The sequence below is a fragment of the Uloborus diversus genome, chromosome 6 (genome assembly GCF_026930045.1).
Source record: "Uloborus diversus isolate 005 chromosome 6, Udiv.v.3.1, whole genome shotgun sequence".
Classification (NCBI taxonomy): domain Eukaryota; kingdom Metazoa; phylum Arthropoda; class Arachnida; order Araneae; family Uloboridae; genus Uloborus; species Uloborus diversus.
The window spans coordinates 131,310,471-131,332,771 of NC_072736.1; positions in this window are offsets into that span (position 1 = coordinate 131,310,471).

A 22,301-nucleotide genomic window follows, 5' to 3' on the forward strand; every position below is an offset into this window, starting at 1 on the left:
ATCATTTTTCACTTCTATGGATTCTGTTCTTAAAAGTATGTTTAAACCAAATTAACAGTCTTTTTGGGTTTCTCCATACTAAAAAAAGTTTATATTTCTAATATTGAAGCATGTTTATGCACACCATTAAAGGGCTTCAGAATTTTAGTGTGACTTGGTGCAGCAGAGTATAAAAAATGATCGGAACCACTTGTATAATTTCTTTTACTTTTAAATGGCTGAACTGTAACCGAGAAAAAAATAAATAGAATAGTTGAGGAGAAACCTGTCAAAAGGGAACATGCCCACTTTTTTGAAAAACTCGTTTTTTAGAATTTTCTATGTCGTTCAGAAGGCATTAACCGAACCCCCTAAAATCAAGTTCAAACGAAAGAATTCATAGTTTCTTAAGGTGTAAAGCTGATGTTTCGATCAAATGATAACACATCCGTAGCCTAGTATTTTCATTTCGAACATATTCTGATTGAACAAAAACTTTTTTTCAAAGGGCACATGAGCAAAATCTTCAAATTTTAATCCAGTAGCTTCTTTAGGTTCCAGTATTTCAATATGATAGAGGATATGAGGTAATGATACATTAGAGTTTTGGTGAAATTGGATATATCAACATTCAGGTTTTCGTTCAAAAAGGCGCATATCCAAAATTACAATGGGGATAGCTCCTTGATTTTTTTCTATAAGAACATTTCTTACTGTGGGACAAAATCTGTCATGGTTTGTGCTCAATTTTGTACCTGGAAAGGAAAATAAGATAAACTATTTTCTGTATGCCTAATCCTTTTTTTTTTTTTTTTTTTTTTGCCCCTCCTCAACATTTTTGAAAAATGTATATGTTCCTTTTTGATAAATTGGTCCTCAATTGTTGAGTATGCTTGGTGTGCTGTAGCATTGAGAGAAATTAAGGAGTAGTCACCAACTTTAGCCGTTTTTCGAAACCTCGCTGTCTCTTGCTCCAATGAACGGAAAAATCGAAAATAAAACAAACCTCATTATTCATTAAAGCTTTATATGAAGTTTTACACCCACAAGTTTTACCAGTGCACTGTTGTAGAATATTCAGAATTTTATAAAATTTAGGATTTCTTATTTTTCCACATGACTCCTTATTATGTGTAAGAGAGGGGATTCTTTCGAGTTTAAAGAGAATTTTACTCCTAAAATCCTGAAAAGAGGGTTTTTTTTTTTCAAATTCTTTATAAATAACTACTATTGATTTGCCTTTTCTTCTTTTTTTGCATTATGTTTTTTCATTAGTACAAAATACAGGGTGTTCATTTTTGCACTGATAAAAAAAATTTTTTTTCAACATTTAAACAAAATTCTGTTTTTATTTTGATATTCATCATGAATATTAAGAATTAGATCTCAGCAAGCATTTTCCCCCATAGGTATGATATTAGCTAAAGGCACATAGGTGGTGCTGGCATCGAAAACTGATAATGGCGTCCATGAAAGAAAAGCTTCCAAGAACGCAACGAGGGGGGCTTTGAAAGTCAGTACCCCAGAAACTTTATCTTTAAAGCAGTGTCAATTCTAATATGACACTTTATATCTATATAAGGACTTCAAGATCAAACCTTCACTCTGGGAAGGAAAATTTTGGATCGCTAGAACATGGAACAATATTAAGAATCGCCTAAAACTTCTCAGAACCTGGAAAGATGCACACTGAGAAATGTAATGTTAGATAAAAACCTTATGAGAAACTGATCAAAATTCAGAAATATTTTTCTGAATTTTAATCTGTAGTAACTTAAATCTGTAGTAGTATTTTTTTTTATTAATTGTTTTATCAGAATTGCAAGACAATATGCATGTCATGTACATCTCGCTGGATTAGCTCTTACTCGTTTATCTTTTTTTCTTCCCTCCGCACTTTATTTTATTAATTATTTTTTTTAGTTAATATAAAATATTTGCAGGCAGAAGTGCAAATTTAAATAATGTGATCGGGCCATTCCACGGAAAACGGTAATTTTGTACCGCACGTGACGCTTCATTTATAAAAAAGAAAAATAATAATTTAAAAGGATGATGAACAAAATTTTGTTGCTTAAGAAATGACAAACGCATGTGTGACTTCTTAATCAAAAACTTTCTTCAGAAATTATTGCTTTTTTATGAAATATAGGAACCGTCACGTGCGGGAAAAAATGACTATTTTCAACGGAATGGGCATAGACATTTTTTTCAATAGTTTAAATAACTGTTTCTAAAGTAATGAGATACATTTCCTTTACGTTGGAACCATAGCTTTCAAAATCTACAATTTGTTTTGTCACTGCTGTATTAATAGATCAAAAATATTAGCTTATTCATAAGCAAGTTACCAGAGGTTGACTTTTTATGTCCCGCACGTGACGCATGTAAATAAATTTTATTTTAAATAACAAAATTGTTTAATAAAAATATAATTGTGTCAGGAGTATCTTTGTATCAAATGTAAAAGTTCAAAAAATTGCTTACCCCTGTTTCATTAAAATATAAAGAGATATGACGAAATGTCAATGAAATTTAAGCGTATTTTTGACCCGCACGTGACGGTGGAATGGCCCGAATCTCTTTTTACGCAGGGAAAAAATTTCTGGATATATTACTCAGAAACAATAATTAATTCATGACAGCATCGAAATCCCCATCGGTTGATTTTCAATACCACAGATAACAAATCTTTCTTGTTTCCCCACCTTGCCCTGCAATGTCACCAATATAAAGTCGCATCGCTGAATCTTCCGCTGAAAACGTGATCTGAAGGCAAAAGCTGAAGTACATGATGTGTCATCCATCAGTGCATCACTCCGGGGACCTCATTAGTGGCAGCAAGGAATGATACCAACCAAACTATTCCCCTTCCTGGGCTCATCCCTCTGTCTTGGTGAACACATCTAGTTAGCTACGGAAGTTGCCGATTAAAAATAATATCCTTTTGAGCGTAAACGTCGATTCTTTTTGCCATTTGGGGGACATATTTTTCAGTCAATACAATTAATCTCTCTATCTCTCACATACATACTTTACGTTCTACTCGCTTTGTGAATGGTAGAAAGTGAGCAAGCTTGAACTTCTTCAAAAAAGTGAGTACCCGTGATCTAGCCGTTGAAGTAATATAAATATATGTTAATTAGTGGCGTACCTATCGCAGGTGTCAATCGGAGCGGTAATGTATAGCGTCACCCCCCCCCCCAACTCTCCACAAAAAAAAAGAAAGAAAGAAAGATAAAACCTATAAATTTGTATGTAAACGTGAAGTTCATATTATTTTTCAGAAACACCTCAGTCTTATTTATGTAGTGTAACGAAAATTTACGTTCGCTTATGTACACTAAAAGACAAATATAAATTCTGAAAGCATTGATTAAGAAACTTACTACTAATAGTAAAACACATAGCGCTTGATATTATAATTAAATATACTTTAAAATATATTGAGGACATTTTTCAAAATTGAAGTGTTTATGTGTTTTATACTTACTTATTACACATGTCACCCGGTAAGAACCATTCTCGTCGCCCCCGCAGTGACGCTAAACAAGTGTGTGTATATATATATATATAATGTACTTGCTGCGTCGCCCAACCTTGCACGGTCTACCTCAAAAATAAAAGTTATGCCAAGTGCCACGTGTTCAATGATCAGACTTAAACAAAAAAAAAATCTGTAAAATTTCCCTACAGATTGCAGAAAAATAACCAAAAAGGAAAAATTTTTAAATCTTGCCGATTACAGTAAAAGCCTCAAAACAAGAGCCAGAATTTTTATTTATTCGTGTTTGAGAACAAAAATGGCAACCGATCTTTCTTCCCAATGATTTCCTTCACGTTACAAATTTTTATGAAAATATTGTTCAACAATGACAGTGATAAACAATGAATTTCTAGTTGAAGGCTTCTCTAGATTTCATGAAATTAGTTAAAAAGTTATAATTCACGTTATAATAACTTTGGAACATTGGAACAAATTTCATCTGATGCAGAAAATACAGGGGTTTCCATTTATATTTTATTCCAATTTTCGCGAGCTTTTTTTCGACCTCATATTATAGAAAAACGTCATTTTCGTGCCCTAAATTTAAAATTCGAACGATTCTGTACTTTTTTGGCTTTTGAAAGGCTCTAAGTTCCTTCTCGGGTGCCCAAGTACCTGTTTGCCAAATGTGGTCAAGACGCGACATAAACTGTGGATTTGTATAGGGACCATACATACATACATTTAAATATCTTAGTTTTATTTATATAGATATCTATACATATAAACTTACATATATGTACACCCTTATGCAAAGTAATTGAAACAAACTCGAAAAATTTAGGAAACTAAGAAGAAATGGTATTTTATTTAAATTTATATAAAAACAAAAGTTTTTAGTGCATAATATGATGTCCAGGACTTTTTACTAACATTTGGACAAGGTTCGGCATGGAATCAAACCATTTTCTTTACAATCGTTTATTATATTTGAGTCCTTGTCCCAAACATGAATTAGAGCAGTCATTGGCCTCTCCATAGTTGAACAGTCCGTATTCAACAGACGATTCTTGCATATATCCCAAAAAATTTCAATTGACTTGATATCGGGAAAGTTCCCAGGCCATTCCAATGTCTCAATTTGGTTCTCAGATATGAATTTATAGAACATTTTGGAAGAATGGAAACTGTCTAAATCCTGCTGGAAAATCCTCGTTCCATCTGGGTATCGTTTTCTCAACTCCGGTAAAACTTTTTTTCCCAGAATGGTAATATATTGATCAGAACACATCACAACCTAAACATGCTGCAAAGAACCAATCCCATCGTAACTCAAACAACCCCAAAACATATTCTTTTGGTTTTGAGGGTGTTTTACAAATTGGTTCATGTTCTTTCGCCTGTAGATCTCTGCGCGTGTTGAGTTTTTTGGTCTAAGACAAAGAAATTACTTTCGTCGCTAAAAAAAATAATACTTTCCTCCAATATTCAGCAGTCCAATTTTTATAATTTAACTCCCACAGGTAGCGCTTTTTCTTCATTCGTTGCGTCAGAAGCTGTTTCTTCATCGGCCGACAGGCTGCAAAAAGGCGCATCCGAACAGTAGATGAACTAATATTTATTCAGTTCTCTTTTGAATTCTCTATTAAATTCTGCGTTAGTCTTTCGAGGGTCTTACTTTGTATAAGTAGGAAAAAGTCATCTCTTGGTGTTAATTTCAGTTTCTGGCGACATTTCCCTCTCCGCTTTGGAAATATGGATCCTGTTTCTCTATTTTGTATTATAATATGGCTCACAGTTGCAATACTAACGCCTACGACCTTTGAAATCTCTCTTTGTACGAAAAGAGAAACAATCTTTGTACGCTTTCGCGGTGTCACATCCATTGCGGACGAGAGTGAAATCTCAATTGACGTGATCATTGCTGCAGCTTTCATCTTCGAAAATTCCAGCACATGCGCTCTCATAACCCCTCTGATTGGTGCAAAGTGATGTCAGGTAAATGATTTATTCATCCCATAAATATTTTTACACATTTTAGTTTGATTGGTGAAGAATACTTGGAATGATTTTAAAATTAATGGAAAAAATATTTTGTTTCAATTAATTTGCACAAGCGTGTATAATATAAATATATATATATATGTGTGTGTGTGTATAAACTAACTTCAAGCAACTACACTACCATTTTGATATAACATTTTTATTAGAGCCTTACATCCTCCCCTTCTTTTACTCGCCGTAGCTCTAGAGAGCTCATTAGCGGCTGCTGAGATTGTTACCAGAACCTTTCATCCCTTGACACGAGAGTGAATTCTTGGAAAATACTCCATCGATTGCTTTAACTTGTTTTTGGAGAGTGATATGTTACGTATCATTTTAATGGTTGACAGGAGCTGCCTTGAGAATTGGAGGAGATTGTTACAGTCAATTACTGGTGCAATAATGATATATTTTTGTGACTTTGAAATTACGAATCTTAGCTGTTTTCGAAGTGGAAAAACTTGAAGCTTAATTGTAACGTTGGCAATGTTATTTTGTTTCCATTGATTTAAAACTAAGTTAGCAAATTACAAGAATCAAATGTTTTTATTTTACTTAAACTTCGCTCAACAAGGCTGCCGATGAGTGTACCTGCGTCTATTAATAGTGTCATATGAATATACGGAAGCGGAGATAATAAAATTTTGTATCCGCAAACTTCTTGAAATTCGTTTTATGAGCGCCAAAATCACAAAAATTTTCACGAACTCTTATTTTGCTAAAAAAGATGGTAGTATAGTTGAAATTTATTGACAGCATGATACTTGGAATGTAGTATAGAATCTTGCCTACTACGGAAAAATGTAAAAATGTGCAATTAAGATTAAAAAAAAATAAATAAAAATAAGGAAAGAAAAAGAAAATTCTGAAAAATTGGTCACATAAATTAGTTTTTAAAATGCATTTTTGCAAAAGAAATGTCAAGATTGAAAATCATATTTAAATGATGTTAGTTCACTTTTTAAGGAAAAAAGCCGTCAGAAGACACCTTTTGCGTGAAAAACCTGAACTTAAACCAAATTCTTGAGGCAGTTTGAAAGTTTTGGATCTACAGATAGTATTGATTTGTGGGGTTTTTTGAACGACCTATGAAGGCATTAAATGAGTAAGGCGTGTAAGGGCTCTGGAGGATCTAGGATTTCCAGAAAAACTTCGCAGCTTCGTAAAGTTAACTTTGTGGAAAACAGTTTCTTGTATCAAAATACCTGAAATTTTAAAGGAGAACCTCAAATTAGAAAAATTCTATAAAACAAGGCAATGCCCTTTTGAGTGTCTGCTTTTCAATTTGAACGATCATTCCGGACTTCCCGTATTAATACCACAAGAACCATCTTTACCAAGAGAGCTCAAATCCTTGCTTACGCTCATGACATAGTTAGGGCATTGCGAGATACAAAAAAATGTCTGTATCTCAAGCCTAAACTAACGCAAGTCACATTATCGTCGTTGACTTATATCGTTTGTCAAGGGCACACAAAGGCTGCGGCTCGTGCTCGGAGAGTAAAACTGATAAATAATTTCAAAGGATTTTTTAAAAAATAGAATTACATTGTTATAGCCCAGTGTAGTTCGAAACGGGACGAACACACCGAACCAATCCCTTTCGGGTAAAACGGATTTCTCTTTTCAGGGTACGTGAGCTCCTCTTAGTCCTTGTTGGATCCGTTCTTGACGACGTACGACTCTTACGCCGTGGATTCAAACGTAAGATCCTGTTCGGTGGTGCCCATTGCCTACTTAGTTGACCACCTCGAAGCCGCCAAACAGATACAGATCTGACATCCTAAAAGGGTGAAAGGTGTGGACGTAGCATTACCCTGGTCGCACCACGTGGAGGCCCCCGCCATTACGGCCCATAGCTCATTGCGGTATAGCACTCTATAGTCTACATAAAATGCATTAATAACACGAAAATTGCCATTTTTGGACTTACGTTAGTCTGACTCTCAGCTACGAATATATGCCTCTGTATAAGGTACTAGCAATACCCGCACAGCAATGCCTGTGCTAAGAATTTAAAGAAGTCCGTTGAATAAAAACAAATCCACACCCCCTCCCTCCCACTGATGTGAAATAATCATTTTTCTATAACTAAAATGCGTACTAACCTTTTCAAAAAAAAAAAAAAAAGCTATTAAAGTTTCTTTGGGATTTAAAGCTACTCGCCGAAACATTAAATTAGATTTATTGTTGCTTTAAAATTTGAAATAATCCTCCAACTCTATTAGTTCATCGCTTAACACGCCAAGCAACTATGTCACAGTAACTCTGCCCTTTAGCGAGTAAAGCGGTTTTTTTTTCTGCAATTTGAAAAGTTTCGCCAAATAAACAAAAAATACATCAAACAGCATCTTACAAGTAAAATTGTTCCGCAACTTTATTGTGCATCGCCAAACTGACCAAGCGATCGCGCTACAGTAATCCACCCAATAAGAGAGCGAAGCGAACTCCGACCGATTAGCGATCGAATATTCCTAACGGAAACGTTTAAACGAAATTTCAGTATCAGAAAAACAACGTGATTTAAAACACGGACGAAAAGAAAATAACGTACCCTGTAAAATGTTAGACATGTGAGAATTATTTTTAAACGTGCTTACATCGTCGTCATGTTTGCTCCATCTTTTCTAATTTCTATTTTAATGAAACGTTAGTATTTATTTATGACTCGATATTTAATTTAGCAAATAATTTTACAAGTTAAAGGATCATTTAAAGTCTATTTGGCGAATTACTTTAATTGGGTTTTTCATTTATCGGATTTTTTTAAAACTTTTAATGACGTGATTTAATTATTTGGAAAATTACTTCTTTGCTTTGTTTCTTGTTCAAAAAGTACAGTGACAAAATAATGCATGGTTTTGCCGAATAAGTAGTTTCTACGTAGGTTTAATAAATCATTCTAGTAATAAGCTAAACAAAAACAATCGCCAAGATTAATAATGTGCCGTAACGTACCTATAACGGAAAAAAAACGTGTCTCCGATATAATAAAGAAAAGTTTTCAAAGAGCATCGACCGCCCTTTAAAATCCTCGTCTGGAATAGTTTTGAAAATATTCATTGGAATGGGTCTAATAGCATAAAAAAACACCTTTTCAAATAAGAGAAATATTCCTCAATATCGCCATTAAAATAAACATAGCATTCACCCTTAAAAATTACGTTAGCAAAACAAGAAAGAGTCGAATTTTTTGAAGACTACGCATCCATTAAAATCGTATATGAAAACATGAACTTGCGAAAATCTAATCAAAAGGGAATGTATTTTAAATGCCCTGCTACAGACAAAGCCTCAATGCATTAAAAACCGATGGCAAGAAATTTAATTTATATATGCTCAAGCAAGGAATGGCAACAAATAATACTGTTCAGCTTTTCTTCAAGCTAAAATTAATCTCGCGCATAAAATGGAGGAAGAAATTTCTTTTTGAATTAAATTAATTTTTACTTCAAACGCTTATAACTTTTTTGTAGTCATTTTTCGATGTTCGTGGTTCTAGTCTTTGCGATATTTTCGAAATGAATTTTTTTTACGGGCTTTCCAACGGTACAAAAACCGGAAAAAATCGGACCATTTTTTGGCATAGACGTATGTTCAAGTGGACATAAAATTGAGTTTTTAATTAATATCTCCGTTAATTAGCATCCTACGTGGATGAGGCTGAAATATTCGTAACCCTCGTAAAATTTCGAATTTTTTAATACATGGTTCGACCCTGAACTCGAGCCCATTCTTGAGAATTTTGCATATGAGTTCAGAACATTCCCCATCCCGTTTCGATTCCGAGTCACAACTGACTACAACCTTGCCTCCATTATTTTTTATACCGATAGATGGCAGCACCATCACCGGATCAAACAGTTAATGAGAATTTAGAACTAGACCAGGAGCTAATAGCTACCTGGTGCTAGCACCCCTAGAGGTATCGTTTCACTTGGAGGACATTGAGACCACGAGCATATTTAACGTCGCCCAGTCCCCTTTAATGACGACAGTGGATCTTCGACCATCGAGGTTCGAACTCAGGACCCTCCGGCCCCGAATCCGACACTCTACCAATCGGGCTACCACGGCCCACCCATCCCGTTTCACCCTCTTAAAATCGAAATTGCGAAAAATCCTTTCTTAGCACGCGCTTGCGTCATAAAATGAACCTATGTTCCAAATTTTAGTTTTCTACCCTCAGTAGGTTTGGCTGTGCGTTGATTGTCAGTCAGGACAAGCTACTTTATGTATACAGATCAGTAAATTATGATTTCTTGGTAATAGGAGCATTACAGTTTTAATGTGCAGAGGATTTCAATTTGTATTTTGACCTTAATATGAACTACCAGTGCCACTTAGATGCCATAACTAAACGATGCGCTTTGCTGCGAATCGTTGTCTTAATAGACTGAGAGTTTTTTTGTTTTTTTTTAATAAAAATGTGTCTTTTAAGATAAAATGTTCGGCTGAAAGAAATTTTCATTTTTCTAATCTCTCTAGCAATATTGTTGATCGTTTAATTTTCTTGTAATTGATATAGTTGACGTAATTTCGAAGTAAATGAACTCCACTAACTTCATTTATCAATGACAAAGTTGAATGAAAAATTTACACTTAAGTTGAGGTTACCTTCATTTCGTATTTTTCTATTTCACTACCTACTTTAATGGTACAGAACATTGCGTAATTCCCAGAAACGGTAAATGTAGGCACTTTCTTAAAATGGAGACAAAAGTTTAAAACTGAGACTGAAAAAAATTATCCATATAAAATACATGAATATCAGACCAAATAATACAAGTTTAAGCAAAATGTAAAATAAAAACCATTCGCACTAAAAATACAAAACAAAAAAGCATGAATTCAGATTTTATTCCTGCTAAAAAAAAATAAAACCTAAAAAATCATTGAAGCCTTCAACAGTAATTACAGAAGCCGAACTCATCGTTTTCGTTTCAAATGCCAAAAGAAATTTGAAATAAGGTTTCATTTTCCATTCAGATTTAAAATACATGTGGGGAGGAATTTTAGATAGATTTCTCCTTTGATTTTCTTTTTTAAGTACGGGAGAAAAAAAACGAATCTCGCAGCCATGTATACCACCTCAGAGATGAAAAAGAAATTCAATCTCAAGGGCCAATCCCGTTAAATAAAACGTTACCCGAAATATTTATTGGAATAAAAGCAGAAAAGGTTCATAAAAAGGATCATTGCCCGCTGCTTTCATAAACGCTTTGAACGCTTTTAGTGCGGAAAAATTGAAAACTGTATTATTGTTCAAAGTCTATTTTTATATCATAAACGGAATGGGGAAATGGTTTTTTTCCCTCTCCCTAAATTAAAATTCACAAAAAAATGTTCTGTGTTGAATGAAAAAATATCAATGGGTATATATAAAAGAAAATGCATTTTTTTATATACACCCATTCCTTGGCGAGATTTTTTTCACATCGAAAATTCGAAATGAAAAATATATCGTTCAGCTTATAAATACGTAAGGTATTTTGATAAAAGTTTTGTCACATTGGAGAAAAATTTTCGTGGACACATAAATAAAATTCTTTGTCCAATTTAATAACTTCAACTTCCGTGTTCTATAATGCTCTACGAACTATAAACTCCATTGTATTTCATTGACAGTTGTCAAAATTTTAGTTCTATTTTCTGTTACATATAGGGGTTGTTTTAAGCTATTTAAAAGACGTAAATTGAAAATAAAAGAAAAAAAAACATTTTTTGAAATAGGTTTAAAATGCACTCTTAACTGAAAAAGAAAGGATGCAGTCATGCAGTATTTTATGGTTCACCAAATGTAAGTTTACGGTCTATTTTGTAGCGAATTTTCCTTCACATGTAATTTGTTTTGTTTAAATATAGTTATTTAATGGTTTATTTATTTTAAATTGATGAAGACATTTTCAGTTATACGTTATATTTTAAATTTAACAAAACAGGATTTTATTATATTTTTTAACAATGTCTTGCGGACAACTTTTATTTCATTGAATAGAATTTTAAAACTCACTTTCATTTTATATTACTTTTCACCGGAAATGTTTAAGAAAAAATATATTTTTTTTATTACCTTTCATATTTGTTTAAATGTTTTAGTCAGAATTTACGAAGAACTCAAAATTCACAAATTTATTTTATCATTAATATGCAGGGTCTCTGTAGCAAAAGTTACGACTTTAACTAGTGGCCAGAATAACTACTTTATACTACGCCTGAACGGTAGTGAGGTTATCGGACTCGGTTTAATGAAAGAAAAAAAAATAGTTCCAAAATGTGCCAAGCGATGGCACTATTATTGTTCACGTTGTTGCTGTGGTAGTGTGTTAGCTACTAGTCTGTGACATGCGTACTTGGTCATAAAATCAGCACAGAAACCATCCGCACTGGTGTTGAAACATGCCGTTATAAGCTTCCAATACAATGGGGTCGTTTCCAAAATTTTAAAAGTATTTTTTTATGAAAGAGCCAGCTTAAAAACATAGAATCGGATCATTTTTAAAAATATTTCTGTAAGTTTAATATTTTTAAAAAATTACTTAAATCGGTGCTCTTTCATCGTTTAACGCTTCTACCAATGATATCACAAATGATGAAATGCCATTCAGTGTTGCCATTCACGGTCCAAAATATTTAATTCGCATCTTTACTCACGTGTATTGGCAACGATATAGATGATAGCAAGTGTAGAGCGCAATTGTAATTCGCTTCTTGATTATCATAACGTGGAAATGCGGTAGAAAGATGCGCCATAGTGCATCATTTGTGACGTCATCAAGAACACGCCTTGTTTGAAGAATCAGGCATTTTAAAAAATTAATTAAAAAATAACTGTTTTAAAAATGAAAGTATTTTCTGAGTCCATGTTTTTTTTTTTTTTTTTTGCTTATTCAATCAATTTTAGCGACAACAAGTACTACTTTTGACTGAAGGAAACAACCCCAGTATTAACGGTCTTATTCACTTAACAGAACTAGGGGAAGATTCATCGAACAGTCAATGCGTCAATTATACACAAGTTGTTTGTTTAATAAGGCTCCTCTTTTTCTTTACATAATGGGGTCGTTTCCAAAATTTTAAAAGTATTTTTTTCTAAAAGAGCATGCTTAAAAACATAGGATATGACCATTGTTTAAGTTTAATATTTTTAAAAAAATACTTAAATCAGTGCGCTTTCATTGTTTACGCTTTTGCTAATGACATCACAAATGATGAAATGCTATTCAGTGTTGCCATTCAAAGAGAAAAATATTTAATTCGTATCTTTACTCACGTGTGTTTTCAACGATATGGTTGATAGCAAGCGTCGAGTGCAATTTTAATTCGCTTCTTGATTATCATAACGTGGAAACGCAGTAGAAAAATGCGCCAAAGAGAATAATCTGTGACGTTATCAAGACCACGCCTTGTTTGAAAAATCGGGATTTTAAAAAATTAATTAAAAAATATTTGTTGGGAAAGTAAAAGTATTTTCTAGGTCTATGTTTTTTTTTTTTTTTTTTTTTGCTTATTCCATCAATTTCAGGGACAAAAAGTTCTACTTTTGACTGAAGGAAACGACCCCATTGAAGACAAAAATTAAAAAACGCATTAATTGGCGAAACAAATTTTTTCCGTCAAAATGAAGTAAGTGCCAAGCATTTCACTGTGGTAAACGATTTATGTATCTATCCCCTAAAAGTAGTTAAAATAACGTTGTTAGGGTCCGCCAGTAGAGCAAGAGTGAGCACTCGTGCGGTGGAGAGCGTAGTAAGCGCCATTGATGGTTATTGAAGGTTACTTATCTTGGTCTCTTTTTGTTTAGTACCAAGTCCTTGATGCAAAAAAAAGGGAAAACGCCGTAAGTGCAACAATCCGCCAGGAATCTTATTTTTGATGCTCTGTAAAAAATTTTATTTGGCCTTACAGCGTTTTTCATTTTTAGTCTTCAATTACTGTTTTGGTTGCAAACACTTAAACACGTAGTCTTATTTTTTTTCCTTCATAAATTGTCTTAGATCCTTGAAATCCATTGTATACTTTTGGTTGACAACATTCCGGCGTTTAACAAAGCCATTTGGGATTTTCCCTTCATATTATCCTGTCAGCGCCATTTGTAGGTTCATTTTGGAACCATTTTTTTCCCTTCCACAAACGAAATCCGATGACCTCAAGATCGTCATTCTGACCAGTAGTTTCAAAGTAAAATCTTTTTGAAATCCTAACTTTGATTATAATCACCATGCATATATAATTTCAGCTATATTTCTGTTAACTACTTACTTTTTCATACTAAAACTAATAAACTCACTTGAATTTTAACCAGCAGCAACAGATGGTTTGCAATGTCGTTTATCGTAGCTTCAGAAACTGATAGCTCTACTTGTAGTCAATGTGAAGAAAGAAGCATCGCCTTACCAGCTTTTATGTTAATGAGTTTTGACTGCAAAACGATACCTTTCAAAGATGAAATATATTTAAAATATTTTGAGAAATCCAATTCTATTTCTTTCGGTCTCAAGTTCCTTACAAAGAAAATAGAGTTTATTTTCAGTCGAAAAGAAAAATAATTGTATTCAAAAAAAAAAGAAAAGCAGTAGCGAAGTAAAATTAGAATTGCGCTTTTACATTTTTTCCATGCTGACATTTGAGAATTTCGAACATATCATCTAAAATCACCTGAACTGAAGAAATAAGGAAGTGTCATTTGATTGTTAGAATAGTAGTATTTGGGGGGAAAAGGGTTATTCGAAGTATTTATTATAGCAAGAATGAAAGGAATAAAATTTCGCGCAAAGATTGAATAAAAGATCTTTTTTTGGGCTTTGTAAGGAGTGACGATGAGCATTACGCTCTGAAAATCAAATTTCTTACATATATATTTTCTAGGACAGAGCTTAAAGTTGCGTTGATCCCAATCGAAATTTAAATTTGGTACTGGTATTTTTCTGGCAAAACCATAGTATTGGTTTGAGAAGCTGGTATTATTTTGTTCAGAAAGTAGAGCTCATATTTCTTTTCGTAGAGAAATTTCGAAATAGTTGGTGTCATTTGTTTATTATGTGAGGTGTTCTAGAAAATATGCCTTTTTTATATATCTGTGCAATAGAAAATGATAGCTCTACATTTTCTATTGCTGCCTTGCATTTTTACACAGTTACATGCTTGTATAAATTTGCCAGATGGATGCTTAAGGATTTAAACATGTTTTGTTGTTTTTGCGGAACTATCTGTCTCTTTCTCTCTCTGTCTGTGTCTCCCCCCCCCCTCTTTTGTGTGTTGTCTCTCTCTCTCTCTTTCCTTCTTCTCTCAAAAATAGCTTTTCAGTTGATTTATGAACTGAGCCCGGTAGGTTCTACTGCGGATGAACCAGTTACCACACTTCGTTTCATAAACGTTCTAAAATGGTCGTCAGCGCTGGGACAACGATTTGAAAACGTTTATGAATCGTGTAAACGTTGCGTGGATTACCAAGGTAGTAACTTACGCCAATCCCTTTAAAGGACATTTACATTGAGTACAGCCGAATGTTTTCTCGTAAAATGTGACTCGACGTTTTCAGAAACTATGCAACAAATCAAAACAAAATAAGTATACAGATGGGATGGATAAGACATTGGGTGCTTATTACTTTGTAAACGGCAATCACTCAAAAACGATGGAGGTTCTTGGTGTAGGATGCAAAAGAAAATTTTTGTAATAACTGCGCAATATTAAGTTTTCATTTAAATGTATATTATTCTAAACGAGGAACTTCTAAAAACTTGCCTTGGTTTTTCAAAATGAAAGAATCCTGGAATGGACTAGAAAGCTAAGTACGTACTAAAAAGTAATATTTCTATTCTTTAAAAAAAAGTGTTGTAAGATTTCATATGAAAATGAGAACACATCTTTCCTATTGAGTAAGATTTATATAAATGCCACCTGCATGCTTCTTTTTAGTGAATAAAAATAAAGCAAGGCACTATATTAACTTATATAGAAGCTTGTATTGATTTCTTGTTGATTAAGTTGTTAGATTTCTACTTTAATCTGCTTGTATGTTTAAGCTTTATAAAAACTTCCTAGCTTAAAGGATCAATGGAAAATGCTATTCGTATGATAGATAAAGTATGAAGTATTAGAAAATACACTAAATGTATTTCTTACTTAGAAGCAGCAAAAACAACAGCACTGTAGTATCCAAAAATTCAGGGTAAATAGTCAAACTTTTAAAAATAATTTTACTAACTACTTTCGACATTCATCAAATTTCATAATTTTGATGTTCTATTCTTAAAACAAAAAGAAAAAACTATGTGAATTCAAAGCAAAGATTAATCGTTCTTACCTGTATGTTATTTTTTAAACAAATCATTGAAAAATTGAACAAAAAAATAAAATGAAGACAGTAATGTTGCAGAAAATATGAAGTATATATATATATATATATATTTAAGGAAACACTCTGCTGTAAAATATAGCATGTACTTTTTTAATTATAATTTGGCTTTTCTCAATTGCATGTTTACTTTGCAATACTTTTAGAGCAACCGTAAATTTCACTGAAATCTCTGCTAGTTTTAAAATATAATTTTCGTCGAACGTTGTGAAAAATGAAAAGTTTGATTTTGTAGGTAGGCGTTATATATATATATATATATGGAGATTTTATGTAAAAAAAAATTTCTGTTGAACCTGGGGCTCAGAATTGTATATGTACGCCTAAAAAAACTTTATAATTTTCACAACGTTCGACGAAAATTATATTTTAAAACTAGCAGAGATTTCAGTGACATTTTCGGTTGCTCTTTTTGGCGTTTGTGACAGGACTCGAACCTGCAATCTTCTGATTCGAATCCTGTCACAGACGCCAAAATGTTAGAGCAACCGTAAATTTCACTGAAATATCTGGTAGTTTTAAAATATAATTTTTTCGAACGTTGTGAAAATTAAAGAGCTTTTTTAGGCGTACATACTCAATTCTGAACCCTGGTTCCTTGGAAGAGATGTTTAAATAAAATCCATAACACCTACCTACAAAATCAAACTCTTCATTTTTATTTTCTTCGAACAAGTCTTACAATGCCAGATGTTAAGTTTTCATATACATTCTCAACTGCGCCTTCAGTAGTTACATTGCTATATTTTTATCTTTAAATGTAAATATATTTTAAAGGGTTTTACAACCACTGTTGCCATTTTTAATCTATCAAACTTAACACATGCACAACGTTTGTTTTTTTTTTACAAAAGTTTAAAAATCCATCGACTTTTGTTACATTTGTATTTTTATCTTAAGCATATCGTTTAATCAAAAAAATCATGAAAATATTGGGTTTTTGTTTTAGACTACACAAATCGACGAAACAAAAACATAAAATGAAAAAAAAAAAAAAACATAATTAGATTTTGAAGTACTGTGTTTTATATTCACTTATTTTGATTAAACCAAAATGAAACAAAATAATTTAACAGACCGAAAACAATATCAAAGTTTTTTTCAGTGAAAAATCAAAAAGTGTTTTGAAATTAGAATGTTAAGATGTTTTCACAATTACCGAGTATATTTAATTAAAATGGTTGGCCTTTTTGTTAAATATGCAAAAGATAAATTTTGTTCCTCAGTTTTTTGAAAAACGGCATTTTATTTTAAAAAAGTTTCATTCTTCAAACAATTCTGAAAAATAATACTTTTTGTTTTAGCAAGAGGATGAATAAATTTGTTTCTGTTACGCACGAAAAAATGCAGCCTTTTCTTCAGGTATTCTACAAAAGTAGTGAAAAATCCAACATTCTTTTTGAACTCATGGAATTTTTAGCCAGGTTTGCTAGAGCGTGCTATATGTAAATAATCACATGTAGTTTTCGTTGAATTTGCTAAACATGAAGTACTTTCGCAGAGCTCAGCTGAAGATGCGATTAAAAAACTTGCAGAATTTATGTATGTTTTAATATGACAATTATTTTAAAAAAATCAATTAAGAAAACTTTTACTAAAAAAGCGTCAAACTGCCAAACGAAACTACAGCGAAATTCCTATTTTTTGCTGCTCAAGGGACTGTGTTGAAAAACTCAAGAAAACGTTAAATAGGAGAAAACGTAAAACACGGGAAATGCATAGAAAGCAAGAATTAAACAGAAAAATAAAGTAGTAAAGGCCTCTTTTAAAAGGTATAATATCTAGATTTTACGAAAAGATCATTAAAACATACCATTTTAGATCATTTTAACACATTTGGTAGTGAATCCTGGCGTTTAGTATGAAAATACAGTCCAGATGGAACAGTAGCATTTTTGTTTTCATAGATTTTACTTTCAACAGCGTGGATTAGCTTTAAAAGAGCGCAAAAGGAAACAGATTGGCTATTTTAAATCTTTTTTTTTTTTTTTCTTCTTTTTTCCTTCCCAGGGAAAACGTAAATTGCAGGAAATTTATAAACAACAAACTTTCCATCCAGGTTAAGGGGTCTAAGGACCTTTAACCTTCAAAATTTTCGACTTTCTGGGAAAAAAATATATGTTATGCATAATTTAATTCTGAACAATTTGATACGTTATATATTACCATACGCAAAAAAACTTTCCGAGTTATCGTAAAAATGCGTAAACTTTCCCCATAGAGATTTATGTCAATAGCAGCTGTTTAAGCCTCTTTTTCTCAGGTACCGGTTTCTTGTTTTGCGTGAGTGATATCTCAGAAAATTTCTTATATATTTTCATAAAACATTTCATGCATATTTGTCTAGTTTTTTTTATGATCTGAACCTAAATTTATTATTGTTTTTTCAATTATTTATTGATTTTATTTTATTAATTTATTTATTTTTATTTTTTTGAAATTTTATAAGTAAAAATGAAAAATTTCCGAAATCTTGGGCAAAAAAATACATATTTTTACTTTCTTCTATATCTAATACATAGAAGAAAGTATTGGATTCGTGCAAATTTTCGAATTTCGACGGATTCGAACGTTTTTAGGTGTGCTGAGTCCATTTTGACTATTCTTGGAAAATGTCTGTCTGTCTGTGTGTGTGTATGTAAGTGTGTGTGTATGTATGTGTGTGTGTATGTATGTATGTGTGTGTGTATGTATGTATGTGTGTGTGTATGTGTGTGTGTGTGTCACGTCTGTGTGTGACCAGTTTTTTGTGGCCGCTCTACAGCATAAACTACCGCATGAAATCGAACGAAATTTGGTACACATATGTGCCCCTATGTGAACTTGTGCCCATTGGTTTTTGGCGCGAATTCCTAAAAGGGGGTGGAGCAATGGGACGTTTTTTGAGTTACGCGTGATTGCTATTCCTCAGGAAGTAACTGGCGGAATCAAACAAAATTGGGTCCATATGTTGCCAGTAACAGGAACAGGTGCTGATTCAATTTTGGTGTCAATAACTCAAACGGGGGTTGAGCTATAGAACGTTTTTTGTCGTCAATTGTGACTGCTGTATCTCAAGAAATAATGAACGGAATGAAAGAAAAATTTATCGGCAAGTAGCCCTTAGTGGGTATAAAAGCTGATTTTATTTTGGTGTCAACAGCTAAAAAGGGGGTAGCGCAATCGCCCGTTCTTTTTTTCCATTGTGAGTGCCCTATATCAAGAAGTAATGCTACGTTCTGGTTGAAATTTGGAATATATGTGAATCCATATGAAACAGGCTTTGGTTCAATTTTGGCGCCAATCGCGCCAAGAGGTGCTGATTTATTACTTTCTTCTATATCTAATATATAGAAGAAAGTATTGGATTCGTGCAGATTTTCGAATTTCGAATTTTGACGGATTCGAACGTTTTGAGGTGTGCTGAGTCCATTTCGACCATTTTTGGAAAATGTCTGTCTGTCTGTCTGTGTGTGTGTGTGTATGTATGTATGTGTGTGTGTATGTATGTATGTGTGTGTGTATGTATGTATGTGTGTGTGTATGTATGTGTGTCACGTCTGTGTGTGACCAGTTTTTTGTGGCCGCTCTACAACAAAAACTACCGCATGAAATCGAACGAAATTTAGTACACATATGTGCCCCTATGTGAACTTGTGCCCATTAGTTTTTGGCGCGAATTCCTCCAAGGGGGGTGGAGCAATGGGACGTTTTTTGAGTTACGCGTGCTTGCTATTCCTCAGGAAGTTACTGGCGGAATCAAACAAAATTTGGTCCATATGTTGGTATTAACAGGAACAGGTGTTGATTCAATTTTGGTGTCAATAACTCAAACGGGGGTTGAGCTATAGAACGTTTTTTGTCGTCAATTGTGACTGCTGTATCTCAAGAAATAATGAACGGAATGAAAGAAAAATTTTTCGGCAAGTAGCCCTTAGTGGGTATAAGAACTGATTTTATTTTTGTGTCAAGAGCTGAAAAGGGGGTAGCGTAATCACCCGTTCTTTTTTTCCATTTTGAGTGCCCTATCTCAAGAAGTAATGCTACGTTCTGGTTGAAATTTGGAATATATGTGAATCCATATGTAAACAGGCTTTGGTTCTATTTTGACGCCGATCGCTCCAAGAGGTGTTGATATTTTTTTTTTTTTTTTTGCGAATAAAAATATTTTTATTAATGCAACAATAAGAAAGATAAATCGTAATAGATTGTCGTCTGCATATTTCTCGTGATTTTAATTGTATGGAAATGATCGGAAATATTATCTCAATGATTTAAAATTTTTAACTGTTGCCATCTTATGTTTGTTAACAAATAAAATATTTGTAATTAATTCAAGCAAGGCTTTTAAAATAACTTTCAATTTTCGCTCTTTGCTTTGCTTTTGCAATAATTTAGACATTGGGACGGTCGTCAAGTTTTTGCATGTGTAATTTTGTTTTTGTTGGGAATATTGCTTCCTCGTCAAGCGTGGGGAGGGATCAGAAAAAAAAAAAGAAAAATATAGAAGAAAGTTTCGTGATGGCCACAACATACTAGTTTTTATTATCATTATTTTTTAGCGAATAAAAATAGGTTTATTAATGCAACAATAAGAAAGATAAATCGTAATAGATTGTCGTCTGCGTATTTCTCGTGATTTTAATTGTATGGAAATGATCGGAAATATTATCTCAATGATTTAAAAATTTTAACTGTTGCCATCTTATGTTTGTTAACAAATAAAATATTTGTAATTAATTCAAGCAAGGCTTTTAAAATAACTTTCAGTTTTTGCATGTGTAATTTTGTTTTTGTTGGGAATATTGCTTCCTCGTCAAGCATGGGGAAGGATCAGAAAAAAAAGAAAAATATAGAAGAAAGTTTCGTGATGGCCACAACATAATAGTTTAATATTAACTTTCATTTTTAGTTAAAATTTAGGTTCAGATCATAAAAATAAACCAGACAAACATGCATGAAAAGTTTTACGGAAATATATAAGAAACTTTATGAGATACCGCTCATGCAAAACGAGATACCGGCACCTGATAAAAAGAGGCTTAAACAGCTGCTGTTAACAAAAATCTCTATGGGGAAAGTTTACGCAATTTTACGATAACTTGAAAAGCTTCTTGCGTATGGTAATAAATAAGGTATCAAATTGTGCAGAATCAAACAATGCATAACATGTGTTTTTTTTTTCCCCAGAAATTCGGAAATTTTGAAGGTTAATGGTCCTTATACCCCTTAACCCGTAACAGGGGAGGTGAAGGGGACGTGAGGTCTCAGAGACCGCTCTACTTTCAGATATTTGAAAATTCGTGTAACCAAGACACATTCCTGCAATTTTAGAAGTATTCTTTGCATTTCATTAGCACGGAAAAAAATATTTTTGAATTTAAAATTAAATATACCTTTTCCGAGCAAATTTAATTAGAGCCTTACGATTTTTCGAGAGAATTCATTTGCTGCAGAAAATGAAAATGAAATAGGGGTAGTGGGATGAACTTTTGAGCGGTCTGTGAGACCGCACCTCCCCTGTTACGGGTTAAATTAACATTATTAGTATACGAAAAATTTGGGACCTAATGAAAAAAAACGTATAATGCTGGAAAAACGTAGATTCAAGTTGCGCACAATCGGGGTTTCACTGTTCTTATATTATCGTTAGATTTCTCTACTTCTTTCAGGACTGAAAATAATATATTGTTTGTTCAATAATGCTTATGTTTAACGACACAATACGTGCAGGAATGCCCCGAAAATGAGGAAGGGGATGATCTCGATTTACCGAAAGAAATTCCAAACTAAATAAAATGCAAGATGCACTCATATCACATCTATATGTAATGAGAAGGAACAATTGGCTAAAAATTAATAATAATAAATAACATTAAAAAGGAACTGATGTGTGCATCGCATGACGTCCTTTGACGCCAATTTAATGATGTTTAATCAACACTTTCAGAAAAACACCAACACCATAACCTTATCTGATTTGGGCTCGTCACTCACATTAAGGAATCTCGAAACACTCCAAATATGAAGTAGTTTGTCGCGAACCGATGCAAAAAAGCGTCGATGCATAGGCACGTTTCACAACATCGACAATTTTAACGTGATTCAAATGGATCTCTTTAAATATCGCCAGCAGCGCTAAATTAAAACCAAATTTAAAAAGAATTTTTTTTCGCCAAATTTGTTGCTAACTTGGCGATATATCCCAAAATGTTCGCCAAACTATAACATCACTTGAGTTTGCGTTGAAATTAACACTGATTTTCCTCAAAAAGGTTTAAGAGACCCCTTTTGGAGCATCCAAGTGCAACCAAAAGGGGAGGTGCACAACTATAGTTGGGGCAAACCTAACCTCGCAGCGTCGTAATGCTATGATTAGACTCCGCTAGGAGTCTACATACCAAATTTCAGCTTTCTAGGGCATACCGATTTTGAGTTATGATACATACATGC